A 17691-nucleotide genomic window follows, 5' to 3' on the forward strand; every position below is an offset into this window, starting at 1 on the left:
GGACATTCCAGGTGCATGCCCTCAAATCATAGTCCTTAGTTCGTTTGCAGAGGTCGTCATCAGTATAGGGAGGTCTCATCCGAGGCTTTTTTAAAGTTTTCATTGGGAGGGATTTTTAAGTGGCGGGTCCCAAACCCAACGCACAACCAGCTATCCTGAAATGTTTCGCCTTCTCACTTTAGCTCACTCCCGAACGGGTGTTCGGAAGCTACCCAGAGGATACGTGGGCTAATCCCGGCCGTTGTGAGCTGCTTGAACCATATGCAGAAGAATCGTCCTGGCCATTCCCAAGTGAATGGCGATCAGTAACTTTCCCCACTTGCGTGGACTTCTACACATGGAACCAGCACCTAATTTACAGGTCATAATTTAAGTATAGGATTAATTGTATAGTTTTTATTTAATAATTTAGTATTATAGTATAATTTGTTATAAATTGTAATATTTTTTACTCGTTACATCTGGTCACCCTAATTCTTGTACTTGTAATTGAATTATATTAATACACATTATCCCATATTTGTCATTTCCTAACGTTCGTATCGACGTACATTCTTATGTATATATATATACATATATTTCGAGTTTTAAAAATCTCAAGTCTCTGATATCTTCCCATCCGATTCTTAAGTACCCAGAGTATGATAAAGAATTTTCAATTACAGCGGATGCAAGTGACTACGCTATTGGCGCAGTGCTGTCGCAACAAGGACAGCCGGTATGCTATTCGTTCGGATTAATGGACGACGAAGATAGACAGGAGATTTTAGGTTATTAGGAAGTGCAGAAAGAAAACGATCATAATATTATTGAAACAGTTAATATGCAAATAGCAATAAATAATCATTTTAATGATAGTATTGATTTGATTAGAAAAACAATAAAACAAGATAGGGAGAAAGTAAAGAAATTTGTAAAAAGTTAGAAGAATCAGAATAAAAATATCTTTACCTAAGGAAGAAATTGATCACTTCCAAATAGATTTTTATAAATTGAAAATGGCAAAAATGGGAGTGTTAGCATATAAAGATCAATCACAATAATCGCAATTAAGATACCAAGAAGTTATGTTATAACTGATTTAAAAATGATCACTCCATTGCCAAACAAACGAAAATATTAAAAGAAAAACGAATATTTCATAAGAATTACTGAAACAAATTTAAGTTATAAAAAAGACATTGCCTTGAAAGACCTAAAAGAAGTAAAAATTGTATATTTGAAAATTATTGTTTATTTTTAAATAAATAACAAAACTAAAATATTAAACATTGATGACGATACGATATTGATCGTCAATGCATACGAAACAATTTTAAAACAAAATTGTGACAATAGAAATATTGTTGTTGGGAGCAGCACCTAATTTACAGGACATAATTTAAGTATAGGGTTAATTGTATAGTTTTTATTTAATAATTTAGTATTATAGTCTAATTTATAACATTGTAATATTTTTTACTCGTTACATCTGGTCACCCTAATTCTTGTACTTGTCCTTGAATTATATTAATACACATTATCCCATATTTGTCATTTCCTAACGTTCGTATCGACGTAATATACATTCTTATGTACATATATTATATACTCGTATAAGCTGTGCTATCGACATCAGCTGTGCTATTCAACAATTGTAAAAGGGAATAACAAACACACGAACGCGTAAAATTCTAACTCTGTGAAAAATAAATTGTAAAGTGGTTTGAAAATAAAAGTGTTTAATTTATTTGAAAATTAATAGCTGCCAAAAAAGCTTGGTGGCCCAACATTTTGGTGACCCCGACGTGATATTCGTGTGTTCTACTTGTGTAAAATAGAAATTATTATTCAATATAATAATATTTGTTAACCCTTCGAAAATATCTTGTTACGGTAGTTAATTATTGTCGCGTAGTTATTTCTAATGCCTACCCAATAAATAAAACCCTTTGTTAACTTTGTGCGGGACTCGTAAAACAAAGCAGTTAAAACTGCAACCTATATTTACGGCTAAAAATTAACTTGCACCGTTTTCTATTTACTAACTTTTTCAACGGTTTCCAGAGAACCATGCCTATAAATTCGTGCGCTATCGATATAACCGGTCAGTTAATTTTTAAAGTCCAACGTTCAACATGTCGCTCAGTCCAGGTAATGGTACCTTCATTAAAGACGATTCACCAAATACTGCACCAACGAGAGGGCAACCGTTTTCAGATCGCGTGTCGTTTTTAACACACTTTTATTAGCTCGGGTTGTATGTATGTAACGGAATCTTTGAGCTTAATTTTCACTGGCTTCTAAAAATCTGATCGACTTGGAATTTTGCACACCTATCAAGGACCGATGACAATGCAATAATTTGATAAAAGTTTTCCATTATCCTTATTAGGATTACCAGGATTAATAGTTTCTTTTTTTACCTGTGGGCAAAAAGTAAGGTGAATTTGGTTGTAAAATGAAAAATCTTTTTTTATTCTTGTAAATCAATTTCATCCCCTTCATAATAATCCCCTCTCGATGAAATACACTTGTGCCAACGACGAATGAGGAGGCCTTCCTCTTCCTCTGCTACCACCAGCTGTTACCGCATCGAATACTTTCAAAGCGGGAGCGTTTGTATCCATTCGGACGACATGACCCAGCCAACGAAGCCGCTGGATCTTTATTCGCTGCGCTATGTCTATGTCGTCGTAAAGCTCATACTGCTCATCGTTCCATCGTCTGCGATATTCGCTGTGCAAAGGTAAAAAAATCTTACGCAGAATCTTTCTCTCGAACACTCCAAGCGTCGCTTCATCGGATGTTGTCATCGTCCAAGCTTCTGCGCCATACGTTAGGACGGGCATGATGAAAGTCTTGTAGAGTGTTAGCTTTGTTCGTCGAGAGAGGACTTTAATGCTCAGTTGCCTACTTAGTCCAAAGTAGCACTTGTTGGCAAGAGAGATTCTACGTTGGATTTCAAGGCTGAGATTGTTATCGGTGTTAATGCTGGTTCCTAAATAAACGAAGTCGTTTACAACCTCGAAATTATAACTGTCAACAGTGACGTAGGTGCCGATATGCGAGTGCGCCGACTGTTTGTTTGAAGACAGGAGGTACTTCGTTTTGTTCTCGTTCACCACCAAACCCATTCGCTTTGCCTCTTTATCCAGTTTGGAGAAGGCAGAACTAACAGCGCGGTTGTTAAGGCCGTTGATATCGATATCATCGGCATACGCCAACAATTGTACACTCTTATAAAATATTTTGCCTGAGCGATTAAGTTCTGCGGCTCGTACGATGCTCTCCAACATCAGGTTAAAGAAGTCACACGTAAGCGAATCACCTTATCTGAAACCCTGTTAACTTGAAACCGTATTAATTTTGCGGGGATACCAAATTCATACATAGCGGCATACAGGTAACTCCTTTCCGTACTGTCGAATGCAGCTTTGAAGTTGCCGAAAAGATGGTGTGTGTCGATTCTCCTTTCATGGGTCTTTTCCAAGATTTGGCGTATTGTGAATATTTGATCGATGGTAGACTTTCCAAGTCTGAAGCCACACTGATAAGGTCCAATCAGTTGGTTAACGGTGGGCTTCAGCCTTTCACACAATACGCTCGCTAGAACCTTATAGGCGATATTTAGAAGACTAATCCCGCGGTAATTGGCACAAATTGCAGGATCGCCCTTCTTATGGATTAGGCAGAGCACACTTAAATTCCAATCGGCAGGCATGCTTTCATCCGACCATATTTTGCATAGAAGCTGATGCATGCACCTTACCAGCTCCTCGCCGCCATGTTTGAATAGCTCACCCGGCAGTCCGTCGGCGCCCGCGGCTTTGTTGTTCTTTAGCCGTGATATTGCTATTCTCACCTCGTCATGGTCGGGTAACGGAACGACAATTCCGTCGTCATCGATTGGGGTATCGGGATCTTTACATTCTCTATGACATGCGCAGCTGTCACTGTTTAACAGGTTCGAGAAGTGTTCCCTCCATAATTTAAGATTGCTCTGTACGTCAGCCACCAGATCGCCGTCTTTGTTCTTACAGGAAAACGCCCCGGTCTTAAAACCTTCTGGAAGCCGCCGAACTTTCTGGTAGAATTTTCGGGCGTTGTTCCTATTGGCCAGCATCTCAAGCTCCTCGCACTCATGTATTTCGGCCTCTCGTTTCTTCTTTCGGATAATACGTCTCTCTTCCTTTTTCAGCTCTCTGTAACGATCTCACATTGCTCGCGTTGCGCCCGATCGCAGCGTGGCTCTATAGGCGGCATGCTCTCTTTTTGCGGCAGCATGACATTCCTCGTCGTACCAATTGTTTTTTCGGGCTCGCCGGAATCCGATTTCTTCTTCGGCGGCGGTACGTAGGGAACGAGAAATGTTGCTCCATTGCTCGCGCATGCCGGTTTGTTGGGCAGTGCTCTCCGAGAGCAGGAGTGAGAGTCGTGTGGCGAATCTTCTGGCTGTCTGTTGTGATTGCAGCTTTCGATGTCGAACATTCTTTGCGTAGGTAGATGTACGTTTTTTACTGCACAGAGGCGTGTGCGCAGTTTGGTTGCAACAAGGTAATGATCCGTGTCGATGTTGGGTCCTCGGATCGTACGTACATAATACAACATCACATTAATTATTATTATTATTATTTAATAAACATAGTATTAAATACAGTGCTTAATATCTAAAGAAATAGAGTCCAAGCAGCTTAGGCCATCGACTCTTTAGTTTAATGTTAAGTAGTACATAGATACATATGAAGTACGTGAAATATAAAGATAATTAGAACTAAAATTATACGTTACATACATTATTACAAAATTTCATATACTTAAATTGCTTTCTTGGATGAAATTATATATGCTTAAAAAGTTTCGGGATGTTACATATTTTAGAGTAGACGGTGGGTTCGCCGAGCCAAAGTGTTTTTTCCTTAATCTCTCCAAAATTAAGCATTCATTGAGGAAATGCTCCGCTGATGCTAATCTGGAGCAGAAAGGACAGGAAGCAGGAGAACCTCCAGTAAGCAAATGCTGATTCGTTACGTTGGTGTGGCCAATCCTCAGCCGGGTAAAAATTGTTGATTGGTGGCGGGTGGTATTACTAGGGTGAACTACCTTACTTCGATCTGCGTTTGTACTTTTATATTTGTGAAAGAAACTGCGCCACTCTACGTCCCATTTTGAATTTATATGTGTTTCTTAAGGTCTTTTTTATCTAAAGACGCAAACTGGAAGGTCGGTGCTGCTTCAAAATAACTTGCAGTATGTTTGGCAAACTCATTTCCAGTTATACCAGAATGACCAGGCATCCAGAGCAATTTAATTTTATTTCTGTATTTGATGCACATGTCACGTATTTGAGAAACTGCTGTGGTGAAATTGTAAACGTTTCTAACTGCTTTCAAGCAGGAGAAGCTATCAGAACAAACGATAAATCTCCCCTTGTTTTTAATAGCATATTCAATAGCTTTGTAAATTGCGAATGTTTCAGCACTAAACACGGACGAGTAACCTGGTAGAATTCCGCCGGATATTGTTTTTCCACGCTCAGTAACGACGGCAAATGATATATTATTTCGTTTTGAGCCGTCTGCGTATATTGCTGTGTAATTAAGGGATTTGTATTTATTTATAAGCTCCAAAAATCACTGGTATATCAGTATACTAGTATTTGACTTTTTTAAGTTGTGCAGAGATGTGTCAATAGTAAAGGCTTTTTGACCAATCTTCCATGTAGCAAGCTGCCTCAGTACAGCATGTATTCCCACACGGTAAAATGCCTTTTCAAAATCAGTTGTTAGAATGGTAACATGACGTTTCGTAGTTAATGAATCAGAAACAAAGTGTTGAATTTGTATCAAAAAATCCATTGTACTATGATTTCGTTTAAAAGCAAACTGATTATGGATGATAAAGCCATTTTTTGTTATGAACCACATTAATCTCACAGCCGCCATTTTTCCCAATATTTTACTCAAACAACTTAGTAGAGAAATTGGTCTATACGAAGTTGTGAAGTGGGGTGATGTTTTGGGTTTAGCTATCGGAATAATAATGGCAGACCTCCATACGTGTGGGAATACAGATACATTGTAAATACTATTGTAAAGTTTTAGCAGTCTTTGTTTGGCTATTTCTGGCAAATTAGAAAGCATTGGATAGGCAATCCTATCAAAGCCAAGCGTTTTCCCTTTTGCATGCTGCAATGCAGATTCCATCTCAGAAGTATTTGGCGGTAATTGATATATTAGCAGGAGTGTATGCTGTGGAAAGCCAAATTTCTTTTTTATTTGTATATTCCTGTGGAAAATTACTATCTTTGGAGTAATTAGACCAATACTGGGCAGACAGCTGTGCTATTGCAAAGGAATCTGTTACAACATTATTGTTGGATATTAGGTATAGTTTTAATTTGGCTTTGTCTGACTCCGGCTAACAATCTTATATCAGACCAAATGTTTTTTGGTGTTGAAAGTGGGGGAAATTTTGGGCGTAAATGACTCAAAGCTTTGTTTTTTTGACTCCTTAACAGCCCTCTTAAATAAAGCAATTTCTTTTTTTGTAATTAAGAAGGTTGATTACAGTCATACAACGCTTATAAATTTTCCAGTGCTCTATTTTTTGAGTACGCGGTTTTTGCAGTATTTTGGTCCACCAAACGGGAAAAGATCTCGAAAATTTATACTGCTGTTTCTTTATTAATATTTACGGGTGAAGATAATTCATTATTGGCGACTAAGTCAACAATTTCTAATTGATACAAGTTCCAGTTGGCTAGTTCGGTCTTAAATCTAGGAATATGCTGGAATTTTTCAAAGGTTAAATTTGTTTGCATAGAGATAGAAATGTGGAAAGGATCGCTACCTCTTAGAATGGAAGAAATTTTTCAATGAGTTCGAGGCTTAAGTTGGGGAGAAATGAAAGAAAGATCTACATTAGTAAAAGAAGATGTGTAGAAAAATGAGTAGGTGAGCAGTGATTCAGTAAAATGAGTTGATGCTGAAAAATAAAATTTTCTAAGACCAGCCCATTGGAATTTTTTGCACTCCACAGAGGACTCCATGAGTTGAAGTCACCAGTCCACAACACAGGAGAAGGAATTTGGGAAAATAAATTATTCAAGTCGGGCTCGGAAAATTTTTGTTGTGGAGGTATGTAGGAGTTACCTAAATAAATGTGTTGATTTAAATTTATTTTAAGTACCATAGTGGATATTAAACTAACAACATTGATAAATTCGTGTGGAATGTGGGATTTTATTATTATACCAATACCTTGTTTGTTGGATTGTATATTTGGTAGGTTTGAGAAATGTATTGTCTTGGGTCGCATATGGTATTTGGATCTATATTATATGAAAAAATGGGTTTCTTAAAAACATATTATGTCGGGATCTTCTTCTTTGATTAGTATTATAGTAGTAGCTCATTGTAATTATTATGGTAACCGTTTATATTCCATTGAATGATTTTTACTGACACCATTCAGTCTTTTATAAACAATTATCCATTGAGAGGTCTTTTCTAGTACTGACGGTTTTTTTAAGATAGTAGTCGTTATTTTTTAGTAAGTTTTGAGTAAAAATGGATATTGGTGATTGGAATGGCAAAGTATTGGTATCTGAAGTTGAGCTTTGTTGTGGGGAGGAATAATTTTCAGCAGAAATAGTAGGAGCAGCGTTAGAATTGCTACTAGAGGTGGGTAACATGGTAGGATTGGTGGAGTTTTGTTTTTGTAGGGTTAATTTGTGTTGGTGATGAAGAAGAATCTATGAAAATTTTGTTTTCAGTGTGTTTTTTATTATTTGTTCCGGAAGGTATATTATCTGCGGATGAGACATTTTTTGTGACACTAGCATAGGAGCTAAGCCGTTGGGAAAGGCGAAAACTGTTTTTATATTTGCGGCGCGTTTCGCCAGTACTGCATTTCTCTAGGATTTTAATCTTGAGGATTTCCCTCGCCTGGATATATTTGGTGCAGTTTCTGTCCGAAGATGGGTACTCTTCGGCGCACTTGGCGCATTGAGTACGCATACACTTGTCAGGATTGTGAGGTGGAAGTTTGCAATTATTACATGTTGGATTACTATTGCACCGTTTTCGGATATGTCCCAACTTTTGGCAGTTTCTGCAACGCATTGGGCTTGGGATATAAGGTTGAACCTTGACTTTGTACCATGCGACTTCTACGGCTTCAGGAAGCTGGAAAAGATCAAAGGTTAGAACAATTTGACCGGTATAAAAAGTTTTACCCTCTATTTGGCGGGTAAATTTGTAGACACCCGTAACGTGTTGATCTTTCATTTCTCCGATTATTTCGTCTTCCGCAACGTGCTTTAGACAAGGCGAGTAGATAACACCTTTCACCGAATTCAATGTCTCATGTAACTTAAAATTAATGGGACATAGGTTAGGAATCGACTTAGCTTTTAGGAACTTATCTACGATTCGAGCGTTGCGGGTTAAGACGAGTCAGTTACCGTCGCGGAGTTGTGAGATTGAGTTCATCTCCGCCGAAATAGCTTCGATCGATTTTTAAATGGCAAAAGGGCTCAGCTGAGAAAGAGGCTTGGTATTGTCGGCAGAAGATATCAATATAAATTTGGGGTTATGTGCTGTGGGGCACTTTTTAGGGAGTTCGGGAAAAATGTCTTGATTTGGGTTTGGTTTTTTTTCTTCCTTGTGGGATTTTCCAGGAAGTCTGCTTATGCTGAAAAGCGATTCGGTGACCTATCTGGAGGTCCCGGCTCCATTATTGAGCTTGTTTCTGATTTTTTTTATACAAACGTTATAGCACGTGTTTCTAATGTCAAAATGAAAAACACAAAAAACCAAAGGCGGGAATAAGCACAAAGTAAATGAAGCGATTAGCGGAAAGTTAACAAATGTATGTCACGAAATAATCACTGAGATAAGAAAAGACGTCCTAACGCTTTGAGTGATAGTCGGCGACTGAAATATTAATTAATTAAAATTAAATAAACCAAAAACACCGAAATATTCCACCAAAATAATTTCTATGAAGAAAAACCTTTTACAACAGTATTGACAGCTGATTGTCAATATTGCAATATGTGTTTAATTTTGTGGATTTATCGGTAATTAATGCAAATGTGAACATACTTTTAAATGTACAATCAAAGATACATATTTATTTAATTATAGGCGCCAACATTTAAAATCAAAGTAGGTTTAATGTTATTTCGTTTTATTTAAAAACAAGGTTATAACATAAACAAAATACATCATAAATCCACCCCATAATTTGGTGCGTGCGTTTTAGTTAATTCAAGACTTAATACAAATTTGATGAGCATTTTTACTAATTTTTTGTTTTGACACTAATTTTAGACGAGAATGCGTCATGCTCATACAAGGGTTTTGATATGTTGATATACTTAGGTTTGCCATAAGTTCTATAACAAATTTTACAATGCATAAAAAGTTACGTTATTTATGCTTTTGTTCGTATGCATTGTCTACTCATAAATTGTACTCAGTTTCATGGCAAAGTTCGCTTGTTAACAATGGAGTGGGGAGCTAAGGAAAATCGCATTGCAGTGATTGCATTACATAAGTGTGATAAAAGTGAAAGTGGGATTTACACATTGCTGAAAAAACTTAAAATTTCGAGAATGTTTGTTTAAAGCACGATCAGTTGTTTTTCCCAAACACCTATGGTGACAGGCAGAAAAAGAAATAGTCGTCCTCGCATCTTTGTTGCTGTTGTAGCAGGATAAGCGACCCAAAAATATGTACGGGACATGTGCTGGAGTGGCAAGCCCTTGGCCGGGTATAAATCTTTTTCATCCCGGTAAGGTAAAACCGACTGTCATGGGAATGTCGTCTTCACGTGGTTCTTGCAGCCAATAAAACCGTTCGAGAAAGAATTCGCAGAAATCCCCTTGCAAAGTAGAAAATCATGTCCAGGGAAATGAATGTATCGACCATATCCATGTCAAGACTAATTAGAGATGATCTTCACATGAAAGATGATCATGATCATGATCATGATCTCTATATGAAAGCCTTCCGTCGCTCAACTGGTGATCTTTTGACAACGCGCTTGAAGAAAATTAGATTCGAGAGATCCAAGCAACTTCTTCGGTGGCACGCGGACAACGGCCATGAAAATATTCTTTTCACAGGCGAGAAAATTTTCACTGTTGAAGAAGTGTCATTAAGCAAATTGACAAAATCAACTACAACTTCTAAAGACGCAAAAAATGTTGTGCCAAGAGTTCAGCCTTGCTACCATCCATCCTCCGTAATGATTTGACGGGACGTGTCTTGCAAAGATGTTACATTTTTTCACTTCTGCGAAAAAGGGTTTAAGGCCGGGGCAAAAGTGTACTAGGAGAATGTCTTAGAAGACGTGGTGAAGTAGTTGATCAGTATTCTCTTGAATGGAGAGCCTCGGATGTTCCAGCAAGAGCCCGCTTCAGCCTATGAGGCAAAAACCACCCAGATGGCTAGTCCAAATTTGAAATCATTGGGCTACAGTTTGTGGTCAGAATTGGAGAACATGGTCTGTCGAAGGCGTATTCATATTCCATGCCCTTGTCTATGCACGTACATATTTGTATTCTGAGCTCCCAGCAAAACAATGTCTATTAGTATATACATATGCATGTAGATATAACCGCACACACAAGGCACTCACTTTATTCCTCTAAATGCGTATGTCGTCCAAAGTTTAAATTCTATGCCTAGCGACTACAAGAACAAACTACATTCACTGGTGCTAAAATTTTAAGCCTAGCGGCTATAAACGGCCATAATCATCATCATAGCATCACAGTGTGGGGTGAGCCATTGCTTCCGTAACAATTCGCCTAAACGTCACTTGGTTATCAGCTTTTCGTTTGATACCAGATATGCCCATAGCTCGTCTGGGCTATTCTGTCGCGTTGTGGATTTGTTGCGAAGAGCTTTTCTAGAGTTCTATCGTTGCTCATTCGTAAAATTTTACCGTACCATCGAATCCTTTATGCTTGATGAACCTGATTACATTTGCGCCCCTGATAAATGTGTCCAATTCGTCGTTGTACCGAATGCGGTAAGTACCATTTTAAAGTCGTTGATTAGTTGGTTGGTTAAAGTGGTGATTCTTCCAGAATCCAACTATCACTTCCGCACATTTTTTTGCCACATTGTCGTTACCAACTTGTTAAACAGTAATTTACAGCGAGACTATATCCAGTCTGTGCGGTTTTCGAACATTCTTAGGTTGTTGACGTCTAAGCCAGACAGTTGTTCGAGACTCTCGAACAGCGGTTTCCCCAGGGTTAACATTCTGTCCTTCCATAGGACAGGGCATTCACAGAACATAAGGAAGATTGTTTCGGGTTTTTTACAACTGTGGCAGTATGTATTGTGAGACATGCCCATTTTGGCTGCTTGTTTACCGATAGACCAAAAGCCAGTAATGACTGCCGTTACTCTCCAGGCGTCCCGCCGTTTCATTTTATCAATGTCGACGATTGCTTGAGCTTGTAGGTGGGCCATAACGTTCTGCTAATTTTGCATTTCGTCTGGTATTTCCATCTACAATCCGCGATTCGGAGGTGAAAATATATACCAGCTCCAACACCATTATCCATTTTACTGCCATCTGTATCGACTGTAGTGTCGAAGTTGTTTATAGAGAATCCCTTATTCCATTCTTCCTTAGATACAAAGATTGTGGCAAATACCTTTTGAAAGTTACCGTTGGGACAATGTAGTCAGTTCTCTTTGAGGTTAACTGAGTTTGTCGCAACAATATACAATAGGTCCATTGGAATAAAGTGTGTCAGTGCATTGAGAGCCTCTCTAGGGTATGATCAGATTGCACCAACCGTTATTGCACAGGCTGATCTTTGTATTCTGCCCAGTAATTTGGTATTGTAATCTCTCCCTAGAGCTTTCCACCAAACTACTCAACCATACTATAACATAGTCCTTATACAACCATAATGGTTGCTTAGTGAAAGAGTTTGTCCGTTAATATTCTGTAAAAGTTGGTACCTTCTATCTGGTGGTGAAAGGACCAAGTTCTGTTTTACACGGGTTTAAACTTAGGCCACAGCCCTGATGCCATTAGTAATACATCATCAGCGTACGCCACCACTCTTACCCCACCTCAATTCAGTTTTATTAAGATTTTGCTAATGATACATAACCAAAGAAGTGGAGATAATACTCCCCCCTGTGGAGTGCCCATGTAGACCTTTTTGGTTATGTTAATACTACCCATAATAGCTTTAATGATCCTGGTTGCAAGCATAGAGATGACCCAATTACTAATTGATCTGTACTAACATTATTAAATGCGCCTTATGTATCCAAGAATGCCGCCATGATATTATATAATGTTTGTTGCTATATTGATGGGTTACCTGGTGAAGCTCTGTCTCCGTAGATTGGCCTTTGCGGTACGCATGTTGTGCAGTTGATATACCGGAGCTCTCCAAAGAGCTTCTGAGATGCATATCCAAAAGTCTTTCAAAGGGTTTTAACAGGAAAGACGAGAGCCTGATTGGCCTATCGTCCTTCTCTGATGCATGTTCTTTCCTACCTATTTTTGGAATGAAGACGACCTTGACTAGTTTCCAACTATTTGGAATATGACCTCTGTTTAAGCACGCTTTAAAAATTTCCTCTAGCCAATGTAAGATACAGTCCAGGGTTTCCTGTACCATCTTGGATATGATCCCATCTGGCTCCGGAGATTTAAAATGGGAAAATTTGTAATTATTTCTTTTGCAAGATGCTGTGGATTATATTGGCTCCGTCTAATATTTCCTCTCCCACTTTCGTGGGCCCTGCATCCTGGAAAATGCCTTTTTAGCAAAAGTTCTAACGATTCTTCTGTCGGAGCAGTCCAAGAACCCATTGAATGATCTTTGGAAAGAACATGGGTCAGGCTGTCAAAATCCCTGGTGGATTCGATGGTCATACAAAATTCCCTCCAAGCTCTCTTTCTTGGCGGCCAAAATTTCCTTCTTATACTGTCTCCGACTTTCTCTGTATAATTCCCGATTTCCTGTCGATAAGCTGAGGTTAAACGTTGACATAGATTTTTCCCTTAGTTTTAAAAGGCCACCGCTCCACCAAGGAGGGTGAGTTTCTTACTAAATTTGGCGGGGCAGGACGTTTTGTAGGCCCTACTAAATGCCTTCTCCAGTGTTATGGCCCCACTCTCAAGATTTTCGGTGAGAGTTATTCTATTCTATTCTTTTATTTAGTACGATTTTTAACCTGTTCCAGTTGGTTCTTAATGGATTTCTATACGGTCAGCGTGAATCAACATTAAGATCGAGCTCGTAGAAAAAGACTTTCCAATTGTCTAACCTTATTGAGCTGTTTTCAGACAATAGAGTAACATCCATCACTTCCTCCCATCTCCTGAAGTACTCCGTACTGGGAAAGGTGAAGGTGGGAGTGTTACCCCTGTTACATACCGAAAAGTTAGTATTAACTATGAAATCATAAAGAGACTCACCTCGGTCGTTTGTTTCGGAGCTTCCCCCATTAGGCGTGCCTCGCATTGGCGTCGCATCCGAGTAGCAGGGTTTTGGTTGTATTTTCGTGCACAAGCCTGCGAGCCTTCTCAGGCGGGGCTGGACTATCATGTGCCATGTATATTGAGGCGAGTATCAAAGAACGTTAATGTATAGAGAAGTCTCACGGGCTATAAATAGTGTGAATTGTCAAAAATGATGTCTAACCGCCGCACAGTGGGACCGTTTGGAAATTTAGCGGAACTTTTTTAATTTTAAGGACATAGATCAAGAAATATGAAAACAAATGAACCTATATGGATTTGAAATGCTCAATTCGAAAAAGTTATCCATTTTTTTTAGGTATGCGAACCGGGTTTCTAACGGAGCCGTTTTTGAACCACACCGAAAATTGTACGGGACTTAAGCCAAGCATATACTGAACCGTTAGTATTGTGATGTTATTGAGACATTTATACGTAAACTAGCAAACCCGGCCCGCTTCGCTGGGCACACGAAAAATTCATGGATGATCCGGAAAAAAGACGATTGTTTCTTAGTTATTCATTTGCGTTGATTTGAAATTTAAAAACAATCTTCTTTTTTCCTGATTTTCAATTTATATTTTATATTTACTCAAAAACAAATAGAAAAACAAAAAATATTGTTTATGCCAAAGCGCTTGAATAAAGAATAAAGAAATAAATAATATGAAAACCATATCTTTTCTGTTCTAAACCATATCTATTCTATTTTAGTGTGCTCAGCTTCAGTCGACGATGCCGCAATCGAGTTTTGTTTCTTTGTATTCCAACAAATTCCAACTTTATATATTTCACTTGAATTTAAACTTTCATAGTCCAATTTACTTGAAAGTGTACTTTTTCCAAGACTTTATTGATATAAGCCGATTGACTAAGTTCAATTTTATTTTTTGTCTACTAACATTTATTCCGCCCGAAAATTCTACCAGAAAGGAGGGTAGGTATGAAAATTACCCCATATTAAAGCACTTATGAACAGCTTTCATTTGATACCCATATTGTACATACACAACCAAACGTTACCCGGGTCCACGTTTTGACCTATGTCTCGAGACCCTAGTCACGGAGCGGCATGAAAAATACTTTGTACTAAAGCATTCACCAACAGCTTTTATTTGATACCCATATTGTACATACTCGTCCAAAGGTTACCCGGGTCCACGTTTTGACCTATATACCAATAGGTATCCAAACTATACGGAAACCATCTTCAATACCTACTTAACAATGTGTGTAAGTTTGGTTTAATTCGGTGCTAAGACACGGCGGGTCCACGTTTTGGCATATATTTCGAGACCCTAGTCATCAATAGGTATGAAAATTACCCCGTATTAAAAGACTTATCAACAGCTTTCATTTGATACCCATATTGTACATACACAACCAAAGGTTACCCGGGTCCACGTTTTGACCTATATATCGAGACCTCAGTCACGTAGCGGCATGAAAATTACTCTGTACTAAAGCATTCACCAACAGCTTCAATTTGATATCCATATTGTACAAACACATTCTAGGGTCCACGTTTTGGTCTCTATCTCGAGACCCTAGTCACGGAGCGGCATGAAAAATACTCTGAACTAAAGCATTCACCAACAGCTTCCATTTGATACCCATATTGTACATACACATCCAAAGGTTACCCGGGTCCACGTTTTGACCTATATCTCGAGACCCCAGTCACGGAGCGGCATGAAAAATACTCTGTACTAACAGCTTCAATTTGATATCCATATTGTACAAACACATTGTGGGGTCCACGTTTTGGTCTCTATCTCGAGACCCTACCCACGGAGCGGCATGAAAAATACTTTGAACTAAAGCATTCACCAACAGCTCCCATTTGATACCCATATTGTACATACACATCTGAAGGTTACCCGGATCCACGTTTTGACCTATGTTTCGAGACCCCGGTCACGGAGCGGCATGAAAAATACTCTGTACTAACAGCTTCAATTTGATATCCATATTGTACAAACACATTCTAGGGTCCACGTTTTGGTCTCTATCTCGAGACCCTAGTCACGGAGCGGCATGAAAAATACTCTGAACTAAAGCATTCACCAACAGCTTCCATTTGATACCCATATTGTACATACACATCCGAAGGTTACCCGGGTCCACGTTTTGACCTATATCTCGAGCCCTATCCACCAATAGGCATCCAAACTATAGGTAAACCATCTTCAATACCTACTTAACAACGTGTGTAAGTTTGGTTTAATTCGGTGCAAAGACACGGCCGGTTAGCTAACACACACAAAAAGTTGACTTAATTTTATATATATGTGGCAACAACTAGTCATTTTGTCGGCGTTGGATTTCTAAATGCAACTATGTCAAACAGCTGATTATTAATCGTACATTACCTTTTACTATTCTAACATTAAGACTTTCTTTTCATTCCTGAACCCTGGACTCGACACACGTGTTTCGCGAGATAGAAATCTGCAGGTGATACGGAGCGTCTACAAAATTTCCACAATACCATCATCATCATCAGTGTTGTGACAGTGTCACGCGTTTATTCTTATTCCGATAATACAAATTAGTTTATTTCATTAATCAATAAAAATACATTACACATTACGTGTTTCACTACAATTGGTGACCCCGACGAAGGAAAAAAAATTAATGTCGCTAAACGATAGCCATATTTTTTCTGGCGGCCGGTCCTCAGATGCATATTCTTTGGATGTTCCAGGCTCTACTCCTCGATTGCCATTACCAACGATGACCGAAGACAACATTGAGGCTTATTTTTATTCCTTGGATTTTTGGTTCGACGCTTCTTCTGTTACCAACGATGCAAGAAAATTCAACATCGTTCTTGCTAGCGTTCCACCTACCAAATTAATGGAGCTTCGTCCCATAATAGATGGTCAACCGGCGAACGCAAAATATAAATACATTAAGAAAAACTTATCGAACATTTTTCCGACAGTCAACAACGACGACTTCAGCGAGTGCTTAAAGATATGGTTCTGGGCGACCGGCGCCCCAGTGAGCTGTTCAATATTATGAAGCAAGCAGCTGGAACAACGTTGAGCGACAGCGTTTTGCATGATTTATGGGTGAGCAGACTTCCTCCTTATGTTCAAGGTGCAATTATTGCCACGAACGTTGCTATTACGGAAAAAATTAAGATCGCCGACTCCATTATTGAAACCATTGGAATGCGAGATAGTCAGTTACACGAAGTTTCTGCAGTTAGTGAGGTTTCTTACCTCAAACTTGAGATAGCGGAACTAGCGAAACAGGTACAAACTCTTTTAAGTAGCAAGGAGCATCGCTTTCGTCCACGCTCAAGGTCTAGGTCACGTGGGCCCAGATTCAAGTAAAGCAAATAAAATTGGTATCATAGTAAATTTGGCGAGAAGGCAACTAAGTGCCGAGAGCCATGCAATCGACGAAAAAATCATTATAGGTCCACTCGGCTGCCGCGGTTTCAGATTTAGGCAAGCAGTCTGAAGCCGCAAAAACACACCGGTTGCGCATATATGATACGTCAGCAAATATGCATTTTTTAATAGATACCGGTGCTGACGTCTCAGTTATACCAAAGTGCGCTAACGCAGCTCGAGCCTCACCAAACGGTACAAAATTGTTTGCCGCAAATGGCTCGCCTATCTCAGTATTTGGCGAGGCCATTCTCAAACTTAATCTTAACCTACGACGCGAATTTTTATGGAATTTTCTTATTGCTGACGTTTCCCAAGCGATTATTGGGGCTGATTTTTTAGCTCATTTCGAACTATTAGTCGATCTAAAAAAACGGTGTCTGCTCGATCGCAAAACAGAATTAAGGTCGATTTGCGAAATTGACAGCGTTTGCACATCCAGCATTAAAACTTTCAACGCGGACATTTGTTTCTCAAACATTATCGAAGAGTACAGAGATATCACCCGCTCACTTCCTCTAACTGCAACAACAAAATCGATCATAGAACATCGAATAATCACTACCGGACAACCTGTCTACGCACGACCGCGACGCCTTTCGCCCGAAAAATTGTTAGCTGCTAAAGCTGAGTTTGGCGCACTACTAAAACTGGGAATTTGTCGTCCCTCCAGCAGCCACTGGGCGAGCCCTTTGCATATGGTGCGTAAGGCAGATGGTACGTGGAGGCCATGTGGTGATTATCGGGCCTTAAACGCGATAACGATTCCCGATCGATACCCGCTGCCCTTCCT

The sequence above is a fragment of the Anastrepha obliqua genome, unplaced genomic scaffold (genome assembly GCF_027943255.1).
Source record: "Anastrepha obliqua isolate idAnaObli1 unplaced genomic scaffold, idAnaObli1_1.0 ptg000009l, whole genome shotgun sequence".
Classification (NCBI taxonomy): domain Eukaryota; kingdom Metazoa; phylum Arthropoda; class Insecta; order Diptera; family Tephritidae; genus Anastrepha; species Anastrepha obliqua.